A 21321-nucleotide genomic window follows, 5' to 3' on the forward strand; every position below is an offset into this window, starting at 1 on the left:
ACCTCCCTCTAGTACCCACATTTAGTCATTGCGTCTACGCCAATGCAGCATACGCACGTTACGAAATGTTCATGTATTCTTTATTAAAATTATCTGGCCTATTTTTTATATCAGCAGCTGTTATCAAGAGAATGTTAGAGTGTTTTTCACATCAACAGGAATAATTGGCTGATACAAAGACTTGGATATTGTTAAGACAAGTCTTTAAAATAGTTTGTGATTAGAATGAGGACATATTTAAAGTTTGGTGGTTAAATTGTTTTCAATACACTTGAATCACATAAAAAGTCCTTATAAATAATTGAGACATTTTAATGGCAAAGAGATATAAATGTTTTAAGGTAGAAGGCCAACTAAGTGAACTAACACATGATTCATCAAACGAATTACTACTTTAACTATATGGAATACTGGCAGTTACTAAATATTATCACAGATGACTTGAGAGATTGAAATTTTATTTTGGTACTATTAATAGATGAATTCACTAAGTCATATAGTAACTACAGATAATTTTTCAGTGGTCTTATGTTAACCTCTCTGATATGTGTATTTCAGCCCTGATCCATTATACATTCTGTGTTCCCTTAAAAGGAGTGTATCTGACTTTTCAATATTCTAGCCAGGTCCCTTGTTATAAAATATTGGCAAGAACATCCAAAACTCATTGGAAGAAGATTCTTTGGTAGTCTTGCCTAAAAGCTCTGGATCGAGTAAGACAAATAGGTTGCTAGCAAACTCTATAAACTCTGGACTCCATCTCCTGACCTTAAAAAAATCTGTCCAAAAATCTGAGTGATATTTACAAACAAGAGCCTTCCACCACGTTCCCAGCTCTCGTCGGACTGTGACAAATAGTTCAGCGTACACAGTGAGAAGTGGCTCTGTGCGCCTTTCCCCGCTACCTGCCTTGATCTACCAGCCCTCAGCTGTCCTTCCACGCCCCTCCTTGTCTAGAAACACACACGGCACCGCGCACCTGTTGCACACTGGTCCCCACATTTGCACACCTGCATTCTGAAGGCCGGAAGGGGGGAAATCGTCATGGTGGACGTGGTGCGGGTGTTGGAGGAAGGGCGGGCACGGGCTGCGCCTCTCCAGGCTGCGGGCTTACCGGGCACAGGTCAGCAGGAGACCGTGGTCTGAGGACACCCTGATTGTCTCACCCTCTCTTGAAGAAAACTGTCAAATAACAGAGAATGAAAATGAGGCTGCAAAATAAACATTTTTAAGGTTTTAGAATATAACGTGACACACCCTACTTTAACACTCTAAGCGCCATCCAAAAATTCAATCACATAAATTGTGGGGGAGCTTGCTTGCCAGGTTAATGCAATGACCAGCGTGGCCAGTGGCCCAGGGCCGAGCTGACTGCCAGGTGCGGGATATCTGCGTGGGCTTTAGCAGGAATGCTTTAGGGAGAGGTTTTAGTACTCCTGAGGGAGGAAGTCGAGGTGGCTACCGTACTTTTTCCACCTTCTCCTAGTGACAGACTTCCTCTCTCTGCCTGTAGGGGAGTGAGTGACCCAGGAGAGGCTGGCCACAGCCCCTCCTCCCCGGCTGCAGACCTGGGTCCGAGGACAGACACAAGGCAGAGCCATCAGAGTCCTTCCCTGAGACTGTTCTGTCTTCACGAGGCTGTAAGGGCCTACGTCCAGGGGACCTTGGTGGATATGCAGAGAAGCAGAGAGAGCCATCTAAGAGAGAAAGTTCCAGTGCCCTTGTCCCTAAGGCCAGTTGTACCCACTCACGTCCCTTCTTGCAGTTTAGAATTTCCTCCCCTTTTTGGCCTAAGTTAACTTGAGTTTCTGTTACTTGCAACTGGAAGACCCTTGAAAAATAGAAATGTCTCCACGGGTCTGGAATCTGAAGGCGCATTAGTGAGACAGTGGTCACAAGTGACGAAATCCCATCTTCAGTTAGCTTCAGCAAGAACGAGACGTGTTGGCTCATGGAACCAGACTGTCCAGGAGAGGCTCTCGTTTTACTCAAATGCTATCTTCAGGATCCCACTTTTCCTCCGACCCTCTCCTCCCCCTTCCTCAGTCTTGGTTTTATTCTCAGTGTGGCTCTCGCTGCCTGTGAAAAATAGCCCCTGCCTCCCAGCCTACCCCTCTCCGGAGCTTCGGGCTCGCAAGATCCTTAGCTCTCACAACGCGGAAAGAAAGTGATCTGCCCCCTCCCCACACCGGGTTATCCCCGAGAGAACCAATCCCTGTGTCCGGAGGAATGGGAGCTCTCAGCGGTCAGGGCTGCTCTGTGCCCCCGAGTAGGATGCACCGAGCCACCTGCTCACTGCATGGGCAGGGGCAATGCAGTCGACCGGGGAGAGGGACGCTCCCGCACTTTGGTAGACAGTGGAGGGACTAGAGCTGGAACGGATTGAGCCCAGAATACAAGGAAGAGGAAATGCAGGATAGAAACTATGAAGAGGCAACAGATGTGGCAGAGAAGTGACATTCAGGCAGCCAACCTGGTGGAGAAGTCCTCTGGCTTCCCCCAGGAGGGCGGGACCCCTGCCGCACGCTCATGCAGACGCCCCAGCAATGCACGCTTCCAGTGGTGAGCAATCTTCTGGAAGGAAGTCATTGCTTGGGAGAGCAGGCTGTCGGTGGGGTGGGGGAGAGGGAAGGGAATGCAAAGAAAAGGACAGGCCAACAGCCTCAGCCCGCGGTCCTGCACACACGAGGCTCAGGCTAGGGCATCCAGTGGATGGGCGAGAAATCTGCCTCTGGGGACTTTTCTTTTTGTTTAATTGACAGCTTTTCTCTCCCTTTGGCTTGACCATCGTGACGAGGAAGGCAGGGCTGACTTAGTTGTAGAAAGCAGACACGTTTGCTAGAGACTGGGGTGTGTGGTGGCTACAAGGCGTCACCCAGGATTTACTGCCATAAATGGGTCAGGTGTAAAAAAACAACCATTAGTGAATGCTGATGATCTCAGACGACATCAGGTAAGCCCTGAGCTGCTCAGCATGGGATGTGCTAGTAGATTCCAGGATGTCAAATTACTGAAATCCTTTGTCAGCCAGTGTCTTCCCTGGGATGCATCTGAAGTGCCCTGAAATCTTTGTCGAGTGTGGTGTCTTTCTAAGCTCCCCCTGTCCTTTCTCCAGCACATGGTGTTTGAAAAAAATGGGTTGGCAAGAAATTCCAGGCTGAGAATTGAGTCAAAGGGAAGGCGCTGCGTGGCTTCAGAGGACAACTGTGGTTTGGGGGCAAAGCAGATCATCTCATCGCCTTCCCAGGAAGGGCCTGGCCCCTGGGGGAACTCCAAAGCAGAAAAGGGTTCAAAAGCTCGGCCATTTTCCTGCGCAAGTCCTTGGCAGGGCCATAAATCCATCCCAGCTGAGAAAACTCTTTACTTACAGCACCAAACCAAGCAAGTCAGACTCAAGCTGGTTGGCTGCTTCCATTCTTGAATTTGGCTCTGCCCACAAATTACTGATTTAAGGCACTTGATTTCCTGCACTCCTCTCCACCCTGAATGAGGAGGTGGTGTGACCTTGATTTTAGGCAGGAAAGGCAAAGGGAACGAGGGGCCAGGCAGGCAGGGAGGGTTTAGTTCTAAGCTCCAGAGTCCATCCTCTTGGCGTGGAGGCCGTTATGGTGCGCATAGAAGGCTCGGGCTTCAGAGATGGACACCTGCATGTAGCCTGGCATCAGCTGCAGATGTCAGTGGGGTAGAAGGCAGGCATGGTTCTTGCCCTTCTAGAACATAGAATCCACTAACAAACTGATGAACCCTATAAAAAATACCTAGAAATGTTCCTATTAACTGACATGAGAGAAACTATAAATTACTGCAGCCTGGTCATTCCCACAAAGGACTCTGGGTGGGACTAGATGGTGCAAGAGAGAGAAGGGGGGCTCATGGGGGCCAGATTTCTGGCGGGCACAAGAGGAGCTTGGCTTAGGTTTTAAAGATGGAAACAGAAAAAAACTGAATAATTCATTGCTTACAACACCCACTGAGAGCCCTCTGTGGCGGGGACATGGCAGGGAGGATGAGGGGAAGAGTGAAGCCAGAATGCTCCCCCATCTCTTTAATTCCAGGGTGTCTCCAGCTACCCTCCCACCAGGCCCACCCACGTGGGCAAGAGGGAGAGAGGACGGAGGAAAGACAGCCAGGTTCGAGAGGGTAGAGTCTGATTTTCACCTGCCACACAGGACCGGGTTGTAACTAATGAGACCTAGGAGCTGGCCCTGCGTCACCGTGTGATAGGACACGCTGGCTGTTCTCAGGTCTCCACGGGTGGGTGAAGTGAAATATCACATCTCTCCTAATTTCTCCGCCACATTCGGGGATAATGACTGTCACACTGCTTTATTTGTTCTGCAGAAAATCAGATCTGCCTCTGAGCTCCCACTTACCAGTAGTAAGACGTCAAGATTGGTTACAGATTAGCCTCACCGCTCCCGTGTGATCTCGTGGAACTCTCAGAGGACCCAGGCAGAGCTTGATCTTCTGGGGCAGGGCCTCTGGTCTCCACAGTCTTAGTGTCACTGCTGAGGAAAGGGCTAGAGGAACGGGGTGGCCCACTGCTTCTGGACCAAGGTGGTCCAAGCTGCCAGGCCTGACGTCCATCCCCTGGGCACCCACACCATGGCACCTCCTCAGAGAGAGATCCAACCACCTCTGGGTGTCGTGTGGCAGTGAGGGGCACAGTAGATACTCTCATCCTTTCCTTCCTTTTTGGCCTTGAAGAAATCACCCATTTCTCTTCCTGGAATAGGTACAGTTCCTGCTGTGCCCCCTTTCTTAATTGGCTTAATCTTCCAAACCAGGTACTTCTGTGCGGAGGGGAGGAAACGATGCCCGCACGCACGTGCGTGGCTATCTCCTGGACATTGACAACCGGGGAAACTCCGCCCAAACTAGGGAGCCCAGCTGTGCGACAAGAGGCCTCTTGGGATGGGAGAGGTAAAAATGCTCTTCATTTTCGACTCCCGCTGAAGCAAGACCAACACAAATTAATCTCTTAGTAGGTTATTCTGTACAATCTTGTTTGCATTTGGGGCTTGGTAGGATTTCCTCTAACTGTATTTACCTAGTTATATAGGGGCAGAGACTCTTGGGAGAGAAGAGATCAGGGCCCCCAGAGTGCTCTTCTTGTTCTCACCACCATCATCATCACCACACACACACACACACATGTGCATGCGTGTGAGCTCAAGTGCACAGACAGAAAGCCAGGTCTGACAGTTCGGGCTGCCTTCAACCAGGGAATGACCACCGAGCCCCTCAGAGGAAATCTCCCAAAGGAGGGGGTGGTGCCTCCCAAGGCTGGGCCTTGGGAATTGTGATATGTTCTCTGGTAGGTTTAGCAGGTGGCCCAGAATCTATGGTAACCAGCATGTGGTGAGGGAAAGCCCCTTCCCCACCTGATAGATTGAGTGTCCAGTGACTGGAGTGTGTCCCAGGTAAAATGGCTGCAGGTGTGTGAATGGAAAAAGCTGTACCCTGAGAGGTACTCATTCTGAGCCCTAAGTACTGACTTGGCAGCCTGGAGTGCAGGGAGTGAGCCGCATCCACGTGAACAGGGATGTTGAATGCTGTTCCTGTCTCCATAATCCCCGGCTCCATTCTTGCTGGGTGGCAGTGTGCCTGAGTCACTGAGGAGGAGCTGGTGGGGGCAGGGCTGGGGCTGTGCAGCTTTAAGGGGCCCCTCTGGAGCTTTGGCTTGCCAGCAGGCTGCAGTAAAGGGAGGGACCCTCAGAAACTAGGCATCCAGGGTCCTGGGGACCCGGCCAGGAAATGGGGTGGAGGTTAGAGCTGCTGGGCTTTGGGGAGCTCATACCGTTGCTTATTTGTAAAGGGTGCCACGGAATACCACGCAGATCTGGTGCATCTCATTGTCAGTGGCACTGAGTCCCTGACAATTCCTCACCTCCCTGGATAAGGTACGGTTGCATGTTCTGTTAGATCCTGACAATTGTGTCTCCAGAGGATTTCCTTCTAAATTATAGGCTGTCATCTGAAGTATGGGGCACATTTGGTATTGGGTTTAGCAGGTGATCCAAATGATGTGCTCACTGAGCCCACGGAGAAAAAGAAAATCCAAATAAAAAGCATGGAGGAACATCTTCCCAGCATGAAACTGCCAAGTATTAACTGCTCACCAACGGCTTTCTTCTACCAACTTGTTAAGCTGGTTGCAAGCATTTATTTAAAAACTACAATAAGCTCCTCTCCTTATTTGTACGGTCTGGGTTTGCGGTTGCTATTGTCATAGCGTTATCACAGCCGTCCATCACATCAGAGAGCAGAGTTAGTAAGGAACCTTTCAGGGCATTTCTGGTCTGTCCCTAGAGGACAATTGTTCTTTCTAGTGTGTTCTCCTGGGCTTTGCGAGGGCTAGTTTTAAAAGGACCCAGAAATGAAGTCCTGTCACTTCCTCAGGGAAAGACTATTTTAAAGTCAGATCTTATCACAAAGACAAGTTTCCCCTTGTGATTCTTTCCTAACTTTCTGTTCTAAATGTCATCCTCGCAATCATTAATCACAATGAATAGGAAGTTATAATTAATAGAGGCCCAAACCATTCAAGTGGAAGATTACTCTTTTGAATTCTTGTATTTTTCTTGGAAGATGTCCTTGAGTTAATTATTTAGTATTTGGGAACTTTTTTTTTTTTTTTTTGCCACAATCTTGTTTCCAGAAAGAACAAATTGATCACAGTAATGTGGGAGGTGGGGTGAGGGGATTCTGTATAATGTATGCAGGAGACAGATGTTAAAAATACAAACAAGGCTCTGGGGGCTGCTCCCCCTGCTGGCTTTTTAGAAAGGAGAAAGAGGGGCTGCCTTGACCCAGAGGGGCACGGACCCTGAGGATGTTCTTAGGGTACCCATGAAGTACAAAACCCAGATGGACGTGCCCATTGTCAGGTTCCCTCAGAGGCCAGTGGCAAGAATGGTGCTGGGCTGGGTGTAGCAGGTGCGGAGGAGAGGAGAGGAAGGTTTCACTCGTACGTGAGGGTTTGGTGGCCGCAGGTTCCCCGAGCCTGCCATCTTATGCCCTGAGCAGTCCCGGTTTTTTGATGGACGCATCCTGCACTCCCAGGATTAACAGTCTCGGTCACACTGGGAACGTGGGACATTTAAGTCCTAAACTGGATTCTGGAGGCAACTATTTGACAAGGAGACATGGAGAGTGCAAATTAAAAACCATACAGCTGTAGTCTCTGGGTCTGTGGCTGAGAGGGAGGGGCAGAGGATGTGGAAGCCTCTCGATGGTTCTCCCACAGCCTCTCTGTTTCCTGGCTTGCTGGCCTGGCCTTTGCAGCTCGGCTTCCCTCTTGGGGCGAGCACTAGGATCACGTTCCCAGGTACATTCTGTATTTATGTCCTATGTTCCCTTGCCGGTCTCATTGGTGCCGCTTGTTTTTGAAAAGGACATCATTGTGTCTGTATTCTCCAGGCTCAGCAACTTCTGGGACTACAAAGCCCCAGGGAGGAGCCCGAGCACTGCCAGGCTCCTGGGCACTCGGCCGCATCTCTGGTGTTGGGTTACAAGGCCTGGCCTGCAGTCCTGCCGACCTCACTTCACCCTGCAGGCCTTGAGAAAGCCCTGGATCCTGATGGAATTCCGTGACAGAGAAATGGAGCAGCTAGGGCATGGTGACTGGAATCCCAAATGATACAAGGGTGGGGATGGAGCCGTGTGCTTAAATCCGAGCCTGATGGAGGGACTACAATTCTCTCACTCGCTCATCTGCCACTGACATAATCAGAGATTCATCCTAATAATGGCAATAGTGAGTTCATGCAGCCTTAAAAAAATTGTTTCCAGCATTGAATCTTGGGGGTAAATAGTTGGCAAAGATGACCCCAATTCTTCCCCTCCCTATATCCACTTAAAAAAAAAATGTGGCTTTGCAGCTTTCTCCTCGAAGAGAAAGAATCTCGTTCTCCTGCCCTGCAAACTGGGCTGCTCCTAGACACCTGTTGACCAGTGGAACGTGGCAGAGTGACCCCATGCCAGGTCAGGGCCTGGGCCTCAGGAAGCCTTGAACACTTCTACGCCCTTTCTCTCTCTGTCCTTCTCATTCTCAGAACCTTGTCACCAGGAGGACAAGCCCAGGACGGTGGTGTTCCCTGTCCGCAGAATAGAGGCCACATGGGAAGATGGCCAGTTGTCCCTGCTTGAGGACAGCATAGACCATCTTACCACCTGCTGACCCCCAGACACCTGTGAGAGCCCAGCCAAGACCAGGTGAGCCGCCTACTCTGCCAGGGTGTGAGTAAGCCCAGCTGAGGCTAGAGACTTCCCAGCCAACACATAGGCTTGTAACCAATCCTCAATGCCACTAGGTTTCGGGATATTTTGTTACACAGCAGTAACTAAGACACACACACACACACACATACACACAGCAGCTGGTTCCAGCTGGGGTAGACTTCTAGAAGGGGTGGAGCATTGCTATAACAACCAGCAGCCCTTCATGCTGCCCAAGGCTGTCTCTGGCCAGGCATCCATCAGCCACACCTTCAGTCCTATTGGTAGTGTCCTCCCTGCAATCCCTCACTGCCCGCCCCTGAGGTCTGCAGACTGCTCCCGTAGCAGAATGAGGGGTAGCCGCCTGTAAGGAGGGTTTGTAAACCCTGGTGGAAAGGAGCTCTGGTCTCCAGTGCTTTAGGACCACTGAGGCCTGCCAGGAGGCCTTGGAGCTGCAGGTGGGGTGGCTCCTACTTTTACAGGAGCTCCTTGCCCCTCAGGATTGAAAGGGCTCAGGGAAGCACCACAGGGTCATGGCCCTCACAGAAGGGGATGCTCTTGTTCCCACGCCTGCTGCTGGGATTGGGGCTCTACAGGCCTAGGCAGCAAAGAAACAGGGCCCTACACTTTGGGATGCCTGGTGAGCCACAAGCTTCCTGCTTTCTCAGAATCCTGCCTTAGGCTTGCTCTTCTCTCCCTCAAGTCTGGAATTCCCACCATTGGAGTCATAAGTTGGCTTTTTAAATGACGATAGTGCTGGGGCACCTGGCTGGCTCAGTTGATAGAGCATGCAACTTTTGATCTTGGGGCTGTGAGTTTCAGCCCCATGATGGGGGTAGAGTTTACTTAAAAAAAAATGATGATAGTATGTGTATTATCTCCTTTGTATTTTTCTCACCAATGTGAGGTAAGTGACTTTATTCCCACTTTTGAGGAGGAAATCAAGGTAAATGCAAGTTGACTAACAGCCCGAGGCCATGCTGTCCCTAAAGGACAGAGCTGGGATCGAATCTGTGTTGCCTGGTTTGAAGGGCCCAGCTCTCACCCACTGTGCAACAGCAGCATAGACAACAGAGAGAAGAGGCTGCCTTCAAAGGGCCACTGTGAGCCCTAACCGGACAGAGGGGGTGGGAGCTCAGAGTTGTATCAAGTGGTTTAAGTAGTGTCCCCTCATAGTGAGGGGAGATGGGGCCCAGGACCTCTCAGTTGTCCAGGACAGGGGGTGCAAGCACGGGGTGGTTCTGACACTGGTCACATAGGCCCCCTCAGCACCCACAACCCTGTGCATACCTCCACATTAGCAGACCCTGCGGCACCCCCACTCGTGGCTTCCTTGCCTCCTCTGGGAGACCCCTTTGAGCATCCTGAGATGAGCGCTCACGGAATATTGCTTGCCCATGGCAAGGAGGACTCTGTGACTGCAGCGGGCCTGGGTCAGGGTGGGCCATGGCAGAGCAGCTGGGCATATCAGGCAAGATGGGCCAGGTTTTGCCTAACATGGTCCCCGAGACTGGCTGGCTGAATCCTCATCATTATTTAGGTGATGCAACGTCTCTAAGAGGATGAGAGATCATTCTCAGGGATTTCAAGGGGAGGCCACTTTTGGTGGTGGTATAGAGAGAAGGCCATGTAAGCGTAGAACATTGATCTGGGCTTCAAGAGAGGGGGAAATGCCGTTATTTATCCCTTACAGCCTTGTCATCACCACCTTCGTGGGGAGGCCTGTTGATGAGAGTGTCAGGGAGACTAGCTGCTAGTCCAAGTTCTTCTCCTTTTAGGCAAAGACATTCTGACACATCTCAGATTGAAGGCTCGCCATGCAGCTGGAGGCAGTGGGGGTGGAGAAACCAAGGCATTGTAGCTATTTCTGTTGATCTTGGCGGGTCAGTTAGCAAGGCTCCTCTGTGTGCTAAAGCAGTGTGATGGGCCATGTGGGGCCATCCCTTAAGGCTCACAGAGCTGGCATGGCACATCCCCAAAGCTAGGCTTGGACTCAAATATATAGCAGGGAATCCCTTCATGTGGTTCTCAGCTCACCCTCATTAGGTTCTCATGGAGGGCTTTTAGACATGCAAATTCCTGGGTCCCCAAAACCTACTGCCTCAGAATGAGGGGGGCTGGCCCTGGGAATCTACTTGTTTAGCAGTGTCTCCTGGTGATGCTTCTAGCACACTTAATTGGTGAACTACTGACCAGAGGAGACCTGACCCAGTCCCACAGGACCAGCAGGGAGCCTCAGGTATGGCTCCAAGGCCAAGTGGGCAAGCACAGAGCTCTCTCAGTCTTTACAATGATCCTATTCTCCACACATTCCCTCCTCTATTCTATTGGCTTCCAAACATATCTGCACACCAGAATTGCCTGGAAAGATTTTTCTAGAATATGTATTTCAAGTCCTCATCCTAGACCAACTAAAATAAGATCTCATAGGATGGGAAATCACCTCTCCTTTTTAGAAGAAAAATCTCCCCAGTAGACCTTGATACTCAATCACGTGAGGGGACCATTGGGCTCTACCCACTCTGGCTCATATACAGGTGACCCATTCTTAAATCAGGGCTCAAGGATCCAACTCCACCACCATCCTCTTAATGTATTTACTCAGGGTATGTATTTTTTTCCGTTTAATTTGGGGGCGCTCTGAGTCAACTAATTTTTGAGTCTTTGAAAACCAGAGAGAGAACAATGAACATGGACTCGTAGGAGGCAAACTGAAACAACATGCCATCTGTGATAAAATCAGCATAAATTCCCCAAATGGCCTCACACTGCCAAGATAATTCTCCAAGGCTTCTCTGTCTGCCTCAGTAGAGCACGAGCCCTGGAGAGGTTCAATTATCCTCCACACATGTGCTCTTGGGGACCCGGCAAGAGGAGGGACTGGAATGTTCAATAATAAAGTTCCCCGGGTTTTAGAATAAAGGGAAGGGCAGGTAAGTCAGAACCCGGCTTGCATTTCTGTTACAGCTTTGATTACTAGTAATTAGCCAATAATTCAATTGTGATCACTTGCATGATTCACCTAATTGGAAAATAACCGATGGACAGCGTCATTATTAGGGACTCATGTCACATTTGAATATCCATTCATTCATTTAACAAATCTTTGTCTACCATGTGCAAAATACTGGACAAGCCACATGGCTTCTGCTGTCCAGTTGCTTATGGAAAGGAGGGTGTGATATTATAGAGAGACTACAAATTAAGAGGTTTATGGGAGATACTGTTCAGCTCAGGGAAAATAAGGATGTTTTTAGGGAGGAGATGGAATTTGCACAGGGCCTCGAGTAATAGGTTGGATTGACAGACGTGTGCATGAAAAACGCACAGAGGTAGGTGGGTATATAAGAGGTGTCGGACACAGGGCAGTGTTCTGCTTTTCTAGCAAGAAATTGGAGAGCTGTGATGGTAAAAAGATGCTGATGGTGGGTCAAATGATGGCCTGGAAGTGGGGTGGCCCATAGAGGGCATGGGTGTCCCATTGCATTCTTTTAGGGATCATGAAAGACATGACCCACTCTGCTCCTGGGAATCTCTTCCATTAACTCTGGATACAGCCTCAGAGTCCTTTTCCACACTGTATGTAATTCTTCCTGAGTTCACCAGTCAGAGTTGGCTCAGGAGGGAAAACTCATTCCATGCCCCTCTTTGCCCTTTTGAAGCCCAAGGAATTAGCATTTTATTCTGGAGACAGTAACTGGAGGACAGTCTCCCCCACCCCATCACCACCACTGAAGAGGTGACATCATCACACACATGATTTTTTGGATGATTAACCTGGCAGCAGAGCCTGGAAAGGACTGGGATGGGGCAAGTAGTTGAGGCTGGGAGACCAGGTAGGTGGCTGTTGAAACAGCTCAGGAAGAAGCAACGACAGCCACAATTAGGGACGTGGCAGTGATGATGGGAGCACAAAGGACAGGACAGAAGCAAGACACCTTTTCAGGGTAGAATCGGCAGAATTCAGAGGCTTACAGGATGTCGGGGGCTGGGATGGGGAGACATCTAAGCACTCAGCTTCAGAGCTGGGAAGAGAGTTCCTGCAGAGGAAGGTGGCTCCAAAGGAGACCAGGTTTCAGAGGAGTGGGTGGGGAATTTAGCTCTGGACTGTGTGAGAAGCTGGCCCCACATTCGGGGGGGAGATGCTCAGGAGAAGTTTGGACATGTGGAATCGAGATCAGGAAAGAAGAGGAGATGGAAATATGTACCCGAGAGTCATATCTGCAGATGGTGGTTGAAGACATAGGAGTTGATGAGAGCGTCAGGGGAAAAAACAGGGAAGAAGCAAGAGGGGGGGAGAGCAGGGAGAAGGCGGGAGACAACAGACTCTGGCTCACTGAAGCTATTACAGAACAAGCTGCTTATATTTATCCTCCCAAGTCTGATGGTTCCCAGCCTATTGGAAAATATCCACGGTCATGTACTAAGAGCCTCTGGTAAATGTAGCACCCCACACCACTCCTCATCAGTTGGGCTCAAGAAAGACGTAAACCCCAGACATGAGCTGATAGACCTCATGGCTGTTCCTTGTGGACACTCAGGTTTTTGTTGCTATGCAGACACCCAGACACGTAAACATATAGGAGGGGTACGAATGAAACCCCAGTTGTAGCCCGGGGCTTTTGCCTCAAAATGTACCCCCGATGCAGCCCTGTGGTCTGGGTGCAGAGCAGGGAGGTTGCCCAGGGGTGGCCCAGCCCAGGCTTCACGGCCAGAGCGCCACTGTTGGCCAGGCTATCTGCTGACTGCCAGCCCCTGGCAGATGGTCAGGTGGCTTTGTGGGCCCACAGCAGAGTGTCCAGGACAGTACTCTGCCACAAGGGGCTTGCTGACCCCTTACTAGAGTGTCCTCCTTGGCCTAAAGACTGGAATGGGGGCCCCCATCAGGCCTACCCTGAAACCTGCAGGTCCCAGACCATAGATGCAGAATGTTTGGGACCCTGTTTGTATGTGCTCAGGGACCCCTTAACCCTCCCCCAGTATTTACCTGGTTTAAGCGCTTGGATGGATCCCAAAGCAGGCTGCTAAAGCTAATTTAAAAAAAAAAAAAAATTCTGGGGATGCCTGAAAGGCTTAGCTGGTTGAGCGTCCAGCTCTTGATTTCGGCTCAGGTCATGATTTCAGGATGGGATCCAGCCCCACGCTCAGCGGGGAGTTTGCTGGAGATTCTCTCTCTCTCCCTCTGCCCCTCCCTCCTCTAAAATAAATAAATAAAAAATTTGCAGAGATGTATTGTGGGAAAAAATGCTTTAATAAACGAGGTAACAGTGTAAATTCACAGACAAAGGTAAACTCCTATATCGATTGCCTGAATTTTCTTTATGTTCTTGGCCATCTTTGTTTTTTTTTTTTTTTTTTAAAGACTGATTTATTTATTTTAGAGAGAGAGAGAGGGAGAGAGAGAGAGTGCACACACACGCATGAGTGGGGGTGGGTGGGGAGGGGCAGAGGGAGAGAGAGAGAGACTCCCAAGCAGACTTCCTGCTGAGCTTGGGGCTGGATCCCACCCTGAGATTATGACCTGAGCCAAAATCCAGTCTGGCACTTAACCGACCGAGCCAGCCAGGCGCCCCTTGGCCGTCTTTTCCTAGCCCTCACTCTTGTCCTCTGTCTTGTGGGAATTCTCCCAGCAGGAAAGCCCGTCCCTCTGGCCCCAGGCCTCTGCAGCTGCCCCATCCCTACTTGTCCTCCCCCGGGTCACTGTTGTTGCCCCTTCCTCCTCGAGCTCCTGTCTCCGGGGCATGCCTGGCCTTCCTCACCACCACCATCTTCTTGGCTGCCCTCGGGATCCCTTGTGGCCAGGAGGGACTTCTCTGCCTGCCATGGCTTGAGTCCCATTTCTTGGCGGATGACATTGCTGCCCTCCTGTGGAGGGTCACAGCTGCTTTCTTGCCAGAGGTGTTAACTACGCTTATTTTGGCTGGTGAGGGCATTGTCTTTGTCTTTTAAATAGCCAAGGCTTTGTTTGCCCTTCTTCCAGAGACAACAGCTCCTTCACTCCTCCCAGATGTCACCCTAAAATGTCCATAGCGATCATCATTTTCATGATAATAGTAGTAGTAAAAACTAACAGACTGCACTTACCATTCTAAGATCCACCCAAGGAGAGCTCATTTCATCCTTACAATGATCCTATAAAGTTGAGATAAACACTATTATTATCCCCATTTCACAGACGGGGAAACTGAGGCTCAGAGACATTAAATAATGCGCTCCAGGTCCACGTGAAGCCCTGAATGCCTGAAGCTTGGTAAGCCCTAGCTGCCGTATTACTTCTATTACTAATTCATGTCTGCCTCTGACTGGCTATGATCTGGGGAAACGCACCCTGTCTTTCTTAGTCTTAGTTTCCTCATCTGTAAAGTACAAATCATCTGTAAGCTCCTTTCCAATTGTAATCTTCGTGCTCTTTGGTCATCTTGTTCCTGCTTTTCCACAGAATGAGTCCTGTTTTCCTAGGAAATCTATCTTTCCAGCTTTTCCTGGACTTTGCAATGAAATAATTGCTTGACTGCTCTGGAGGCTTCCAGAAAACAACTTGAAACAATGCTCAGGGGGGTCCCCTTTCTGTCAGAGGGCTTTGGAGTCATAGCTACCTCAGTTGTCTCCAAAAGCCTTCATCAAACCAGCGTTGTGAATAATAAATCAATGTGTTCCAGTCTGAATTCCCTCTGGGAGAGGCAAGAGAAGAGATGTGAGAGGTCAGGTCAGTCCTCAATCACACTTCCTTTCTGGTCAGATCTTCTGTCTCCACTGCATTAAGCTGACGAGACTCCACCACCCTGGGATTTGGCCACAGCAGAGGTTAGAATCAAGGGCTCCCCCTTGGCCATCAAAAGGTTTCCTTCTCTTGGAAGAACCACAGTGATGAGGGGTGCATTGGTTTTGCTTCTTGATCTGTTGCCATTTATAGGAGATTGAAGTTTGAGCCCCTAGCCCCCCAGAGTGATGGGCAGGTCCATGGGCTGGTGGCCTGGGCTGAAGACAACTGTGCAGGCAGGAAGTCCTCTGATCCCGTCTTGTAGGGTCTAATAGAATGACATCCCAGGGGCTCTGAAGTCTCTGGTCAGAGTGCTGAGAGACAGAACAATAAGAGGGGAAAACTGTCTTTGAGTCCTGCAAAGCACAGGACGGTGTCCTTGCCAAACCAACACAGTGGAAGCCTGCTGGTTATTAATAGCAACGGCTAACATTTATGGAGCGCTTACAACGTACCATCTGCTGTGCTGAGCACCATTTAATCCTCACGATGACCCTCTGAAGTAGGTCTTATTATTATTATTGCCGCCAACACTTTGTAGATGAGGACACAGACTAAGAGAGGCTGAACTACTTGCCCCGGGCACACAACAGTGCCCCGCTCCGATGCAAAAGCCCACACCCCATCCACTGCACTCTACTGCCGTCCTCTGGGGTCCTTGGGGCTAAAGACACCCCAGTGCATGAGGGGACCCAAGGACAGCAGCTGAAATCTTGCTTTGGCCCCACCTTTGGGTTGGGTTTGCACCTCATGGGACCTTCAGTCCCAGGTCTGGGTCTTGGTGCTGTGGATTAAAAGCCTGCTATTGGTTATTTAGGGAAATTGAGACTGAGGGAAAGAATTTCTACTGATCTCAAAGAGAACTCAGGACACCAGCATGCAGATGCTAGCATACAGGGTGACCCACCCCAGCCATCTGTACAGTAATCCTTCCTGGCGGATGGTCTGCTCAGGAGACCACCTGGCGGACAGGCACATGGCTCAAGAGATATTTCTACCAGTGAATAACTGTTCTGTTCTCTAGGGATCTTCCTGCCTGGCTTATTGGTACCGGTTTTTGGAATTCAGAGTATTTTCTTTTTTGATCTGTATCAGTGATATTCCAATATATTCTTACTCTCCAGTTTTTATTTTCCAACATTCCCCCTTAAGACCCCAAACCTTCTGTCATTGCAACACTGCTTTAAAGGGTGCCTGGCTGGCTCAGTTGGTTGAACATGTGACTCTTGATCTCGGGGTTGTGAGTTCGAGCCCCACATAGGGTGTAGAGGTTACTTAAAAATAAAAAAAATCTGTAAAAAAAACCCCACACTGCTTTAAGAAAACCATGATAGAATTTCTGAGATTCATTTTATTTTATACCAAGACCTTAAAATTCCTGTCTTCCAAAGAAGAAATGGAAAGAGAAGTGGATTATGAGGCAGGAAAACTGAATGTCAGATCCAGCTCAGCTCCCACGGAGCTGTGTGGTCCTGGGCAAAGTCAACCCAAGGAGTGAGTGGACTAGACTCTAGTGGACTCACTAGTGTGGACTAGTGAGTGGAACAGTGAGTCCAATCCATCTATTTTACTTCTTGGCCTGGAGGAAGCTCAGCACATACTCCTGCCAGCAGCTGGGATGGAGAGGTAATTGAGACTCCTGGCTAGAGAGTGTGGGAGGAAGGAGGGTGTCAGGGCTGATGGCCAGGAGGGGAGATCCAACAGTTCCCGACGATGGAAGGGTACGTGTCCTGGCTACTTCGTAATGAAGAGCTCCAAACAGCTGAGTGGTCACCACTGAGACCCCCTCAGAGGAAACTTCCCTGGCTGACTGATACAGGGGGCTGGACTGTGAAGCACTTGGGAAGTAAGAATGGGACCCAAGATGAACATCGTTGACGCAGACTTGTCTTCAGGTCATCTTCACGTCACTTCCGAGCATCATGTTTGCATCAGGCGTAAAGGTAGTCAAGGCAATTTTTTTTTTTAACCTTTCTGCTGTTGACAGATGGGTATTATAAATTACCTTCTAGAAAAGTGATTGCTGACCTAGAGATCTGGACTTCCAGGTCACATCAGGGATATTTGCTATTTTTCTGTATTTTCAGTATTTCAGAAATTCTCTCAGAAATTGTACATTTACACAGATAATCATGTCTATGCTAACAAAAATGTCAAGTCTCTTTGCCTTTTGGCTAGGATTATATCATTAGCTTGGCATGGTACCACTGGTTATCTCATGCTAATATGAAAAGTTGGTTGGCAGCGATCTCTATTTTGAATAACTAATAAGTAGGGAAAAGACACTTGCATGCATTTGTCATTTACACCCTGCACTGTTACACAGCAGTGTGGGGGTAGCTGAATTACTGCTCCATTTTTTGTTTTTTTTTAATTGTAGAACATCTTTTACAACATTGGGTCTTTGTAGGAAAAACCTCATGAAGGAAGTACGAGGGCATGAAGGGTTGGAGGGCTCTTTGTGGTTCATTATCTCTCACCTAAAAGGGAGGTGGGGGTTGAGGGTCAGCAGAGGACACCTAGAGGCCCTTTAGTAGGGGTAGTACTTGGGTTCAGCTTCTTAGACACCCCTCCAACTTAAGGGTGCAGGGATTTTTTTCTACTCACTGGCAAAGCCATCCAGATGGTTTATGTTCCCCTGGGCTCTTTAACTGACCAGTTCTTTAAATTCTTAAGGACTGACTTCACTCCCAACCTCTCTCTCTAAAACCGTATCTTGTAGACCCGTTATCCCTGGCTTCTCTGAACGACTGTGGCCCTTTGTTCTCCACCCCACTTAGCAGGTAATTAGGCGCTGCCTTGGTGTCTTCACTAGATGCTCCTGCGTTATCCATCTCTGCCGAGGCCTCATTGTAAGCTCCTTCCACGTCTTGGTAGCAGAAGGTTTGATACAATGCTATAAATACCTTATCATTTTACATTTACTATTCCAAAGTGCTTTAGTGGTCATCACCGCACATGATCCTCACATCAGTTAGGTGAGGTAAGGGGGAGGATGTTAATATCCTCATGCTGCAGATAAGGAACAAAGACTCAGCGAGGTTAAGGGCACACCTGGAGTCACCCAACGGGCAGGTGGTGGATCTGGAATGCGTGCCTTCCTGATGTCTCATTTTCTTCTTATTGTGCTACATGCTATCTATGTTGGTAGCCAAGGGCAGTGGCTTTTAAATTATATCGCCTTACTTGATAGGACTACAACAACTATTTCTCAGAGGGTGTGAGTGAGTTCTTACTATCCCCATTGAGTGGGTACGGGGCTAAGCTTGGAGGTGGCAAAAGTCACAGTATAGGTTTCTTTGCCTAGCAGGCTTCTTTATTTTTCCATTTGATACCTGGGCCAGCCAAGGACTGGGGAGCCCCCCTATGGCCCTACATTCCTGTTCTGCCAAGAGGATTTGCAAAAATAAAGCCACCCAAGGAAAACGAAGTTGCCCAGTACCCAGGGAGAACTGAGAGCCATTGTCTAAAAAACAGTCTACTTTTGCCTTGTCGATCCAAGCTGCTTGCTGATGGGAGTTTTGCTGGTTTGTTGGTCTCTGTGCCATTTACTTTCAAGTCTTTTTGGTCCCTCACTGCTCATGTTAAGCTCTAGTTCTGGGTTCACTAGGGCAGTCAGTTTCTACCCAAAGCCTCACTTCCCTTCTCAGCCAGGACACAGGGCAAACCTGGAAGGTGAAGATTGACTTGTGCCCCTCAAAGCCTGCAAATCCAAGCTCTGCCATCCCCAAGGCAGAAGCCCACTCTGCTAACCAAAAGGAAGATTTTAGCTGTTCCTTTAAGTTGGCTGCCAAGTCTCAATCCCAGACCCCCGACATACTAGTATGCACCCTCCTGGGAGACGGAGAAAGGAATTGCTTCATTTCAAGGCAGCCAAGTGGATAGATGGTGGGAAGTATCTGTTTTGGAAATGCATTTCTCACAGCAAATAACATTTGCATGATTGTGCCTGCAAATATCACTGTGGCATTTGCTAAGTTAAACACGGTGCCTTTGTCTTGCCTGACCTTCACCTTGCTTCAGACCCAGATGCTCCTGGGGTCTGGGAGCTCCACCTTGGGGAGGGACTCTCCCCTCAGCTCTGTCCTCTGAGGGTAGGACATTTCCTCGTCAACCTGGGAGGACACATCTCTTGTACACACAGAATCCAGGTTTTAAGTGAATTTTGATCCTGGTGGTCCAAGACATGGAGGCAATGACGTGACCTCTTATAGTTTCTATTTTCTGCCTTTCATGAGCCTATAACACATAAGATGGATGATAGGCCTTTTCTACATATATTTTCACTATATATCAATAGTGCTGTACCACCTGTGTAAACTTTCCTCCCCTGCCTTGTGTTGATGTTTTCATATATGTGCATTGTGTCCTCCAAAAGATGGTAAGCTCCTGGCCGAGAGAGACTCTATCTTTTACCATGCTGAGCATAAAAGGGTGTAAGATCATATGAGCATAAAAGGATGTAAGATCATATGAGCATAAAAGGGTGTAAGATCATATGAGCATAAAAGGGTGTAAGATCATATGAGCATATGGGAGGGTACATAATAGGTTGTTAACACGGATTATCTGGGCAAAGGGTGGCTACTATGGATGGAAGGAAGAGGAAAGTGGGAGTGGGTGGTTAAACAAAGAAAAGGATAAAAAAAGACCACATTAAAAAAAATTCTTGGCACATCAGTTCAACTTTGTGGGGGGGCAGAGGGGAGAAAGCCAAGATGGTGAATCAGCAGACCATATTTACCCATCTATGTAAAATTTTATGTATGTTTATGTGCCAAGAAATTAACATAGAGTACAATTAAGGAAGAGAAAAGAAGTTTTATGCACATAACATTCAATAAATATCTGGTGAATGAATGAATGCTGAATAGTATGTGATATGTGATAATTTTATAGATTTGGATTTTCAAGGAGCTATTTAGTTGCTAATGTTACTATGACATGTGCAATGCTTGCAGTGTATTCTCATAATCAGAATCACTAATGCCCTCTGTTTCATGGGTAGGATAGACTCCCTGGGAGAATCCTAGTTTACTTTATGGTCATCCTGTTCACTGACCAACTGCATTAGAATTAGCTGGTGTGGTGGCCAGAAGTGGAAATGACAGGGTCCCAACCCTGGTATACTGATTAACATCTGGTGTGGGGAGAAGGGGGGTGCAGGGACTGGGGCGAGGGGAGGGAATAGGGAATCTACATTTTAATAAGCACTCTAGGTGATTTTTATGCTCATTAAAGTTTCAGAGCTATTGCTCCCGGCATGGCTAGCTGCCAAAGTGGTGCACTGCTTTTATAATTAAGTATTCTTCAAACAAAACAAAGATTTATTATTTACTATATTTAAAAAATCATGCCTCATTGTCTGACCTTTCTTTGTTTTATTGCCGGTATTTAAAAGACCTAATTCATGTGAACTTTCTAACATGTAGATCAAACTTCAAATGGATCCATCTAACTTGGGGGAGCCACATTCCCTGAGCTGAAAATGTCTCGGCATTTTCTCCTGTACCAGCTTTGTGTAGTGGTGACCTGCCCTAGTGAAAACAATCTTAGGTTTTTAGTCACCCTAAAACAAATTTCTGGGAAAAAAATGCAATGTATTGAACATAAAAAAGACTCGAAAGTAAATGGCACAGAGACCAACAAACCAGCAAAACTCCCATGCTTTTTTTTCGATATACATATATTTTAATATAAGATCCATACTCTTACCACCCAGCTTTGTCCAGTCTTAACATTTTCCTATGCTTTCCTCAAATATGTGTTTTCATAAGTAAAACATGGTAGAAAAGTTGTCTAGCCCTCCCTGATCCATCCTTTTTCCCCTCTGCAAAGGTAGCTACTGTACTGAATTTAGAGATTTTCTTCCTATAAATATTCGTATATTTTTTACTATATGATGTATTCATACACAATTTGGTTTGACATATTTTAAACTTTATGTAAATGGTATCGTATGGGATGCATTTCGCTGCAAATAGATTTGTTTTGTTCAGCGATTTGCCTTGTTGACATATACAGTTCCAGCTCATTTACCCGCTCTGTAGTATGGCCCAGTGTGCCGCGATGTTGTGTAGTAGAGAATGGTAGGATAGGATCACTAACGGGGCCACAATACTGTGCTGTAGCAGCTCTGATTTTATGTAGTCTTTTTTTTTTTTGATGTACATTTATGTTGGTATCTTTTTTTTTAACGATGATGGGTGATGTCGAAGTGCATTTTTCGTTGAATCTCTCCTGCTTGTGTGAGGATGTTAGGTCTCTCGCAATGGACTTGTGGGCCGTAGCATATGTGAGTCTTCAAGCTTTAACAGATACTGCTAGATTGTTCCAGAAAG

This window comes from Halichoerus grypus, chromosome 8, assembly GCF_964656455.1.
Source record: "Halichoerus grypus chromosome 8, mHalGry1.hap1.1, whole genome shotgun sequence".
Taxonomy (NCBI): Eukaryota; Metazoa; Chordata; class Mammalia; order Carnivora; family Phocidae; genus Halichoerus; species Halichoerus grypus.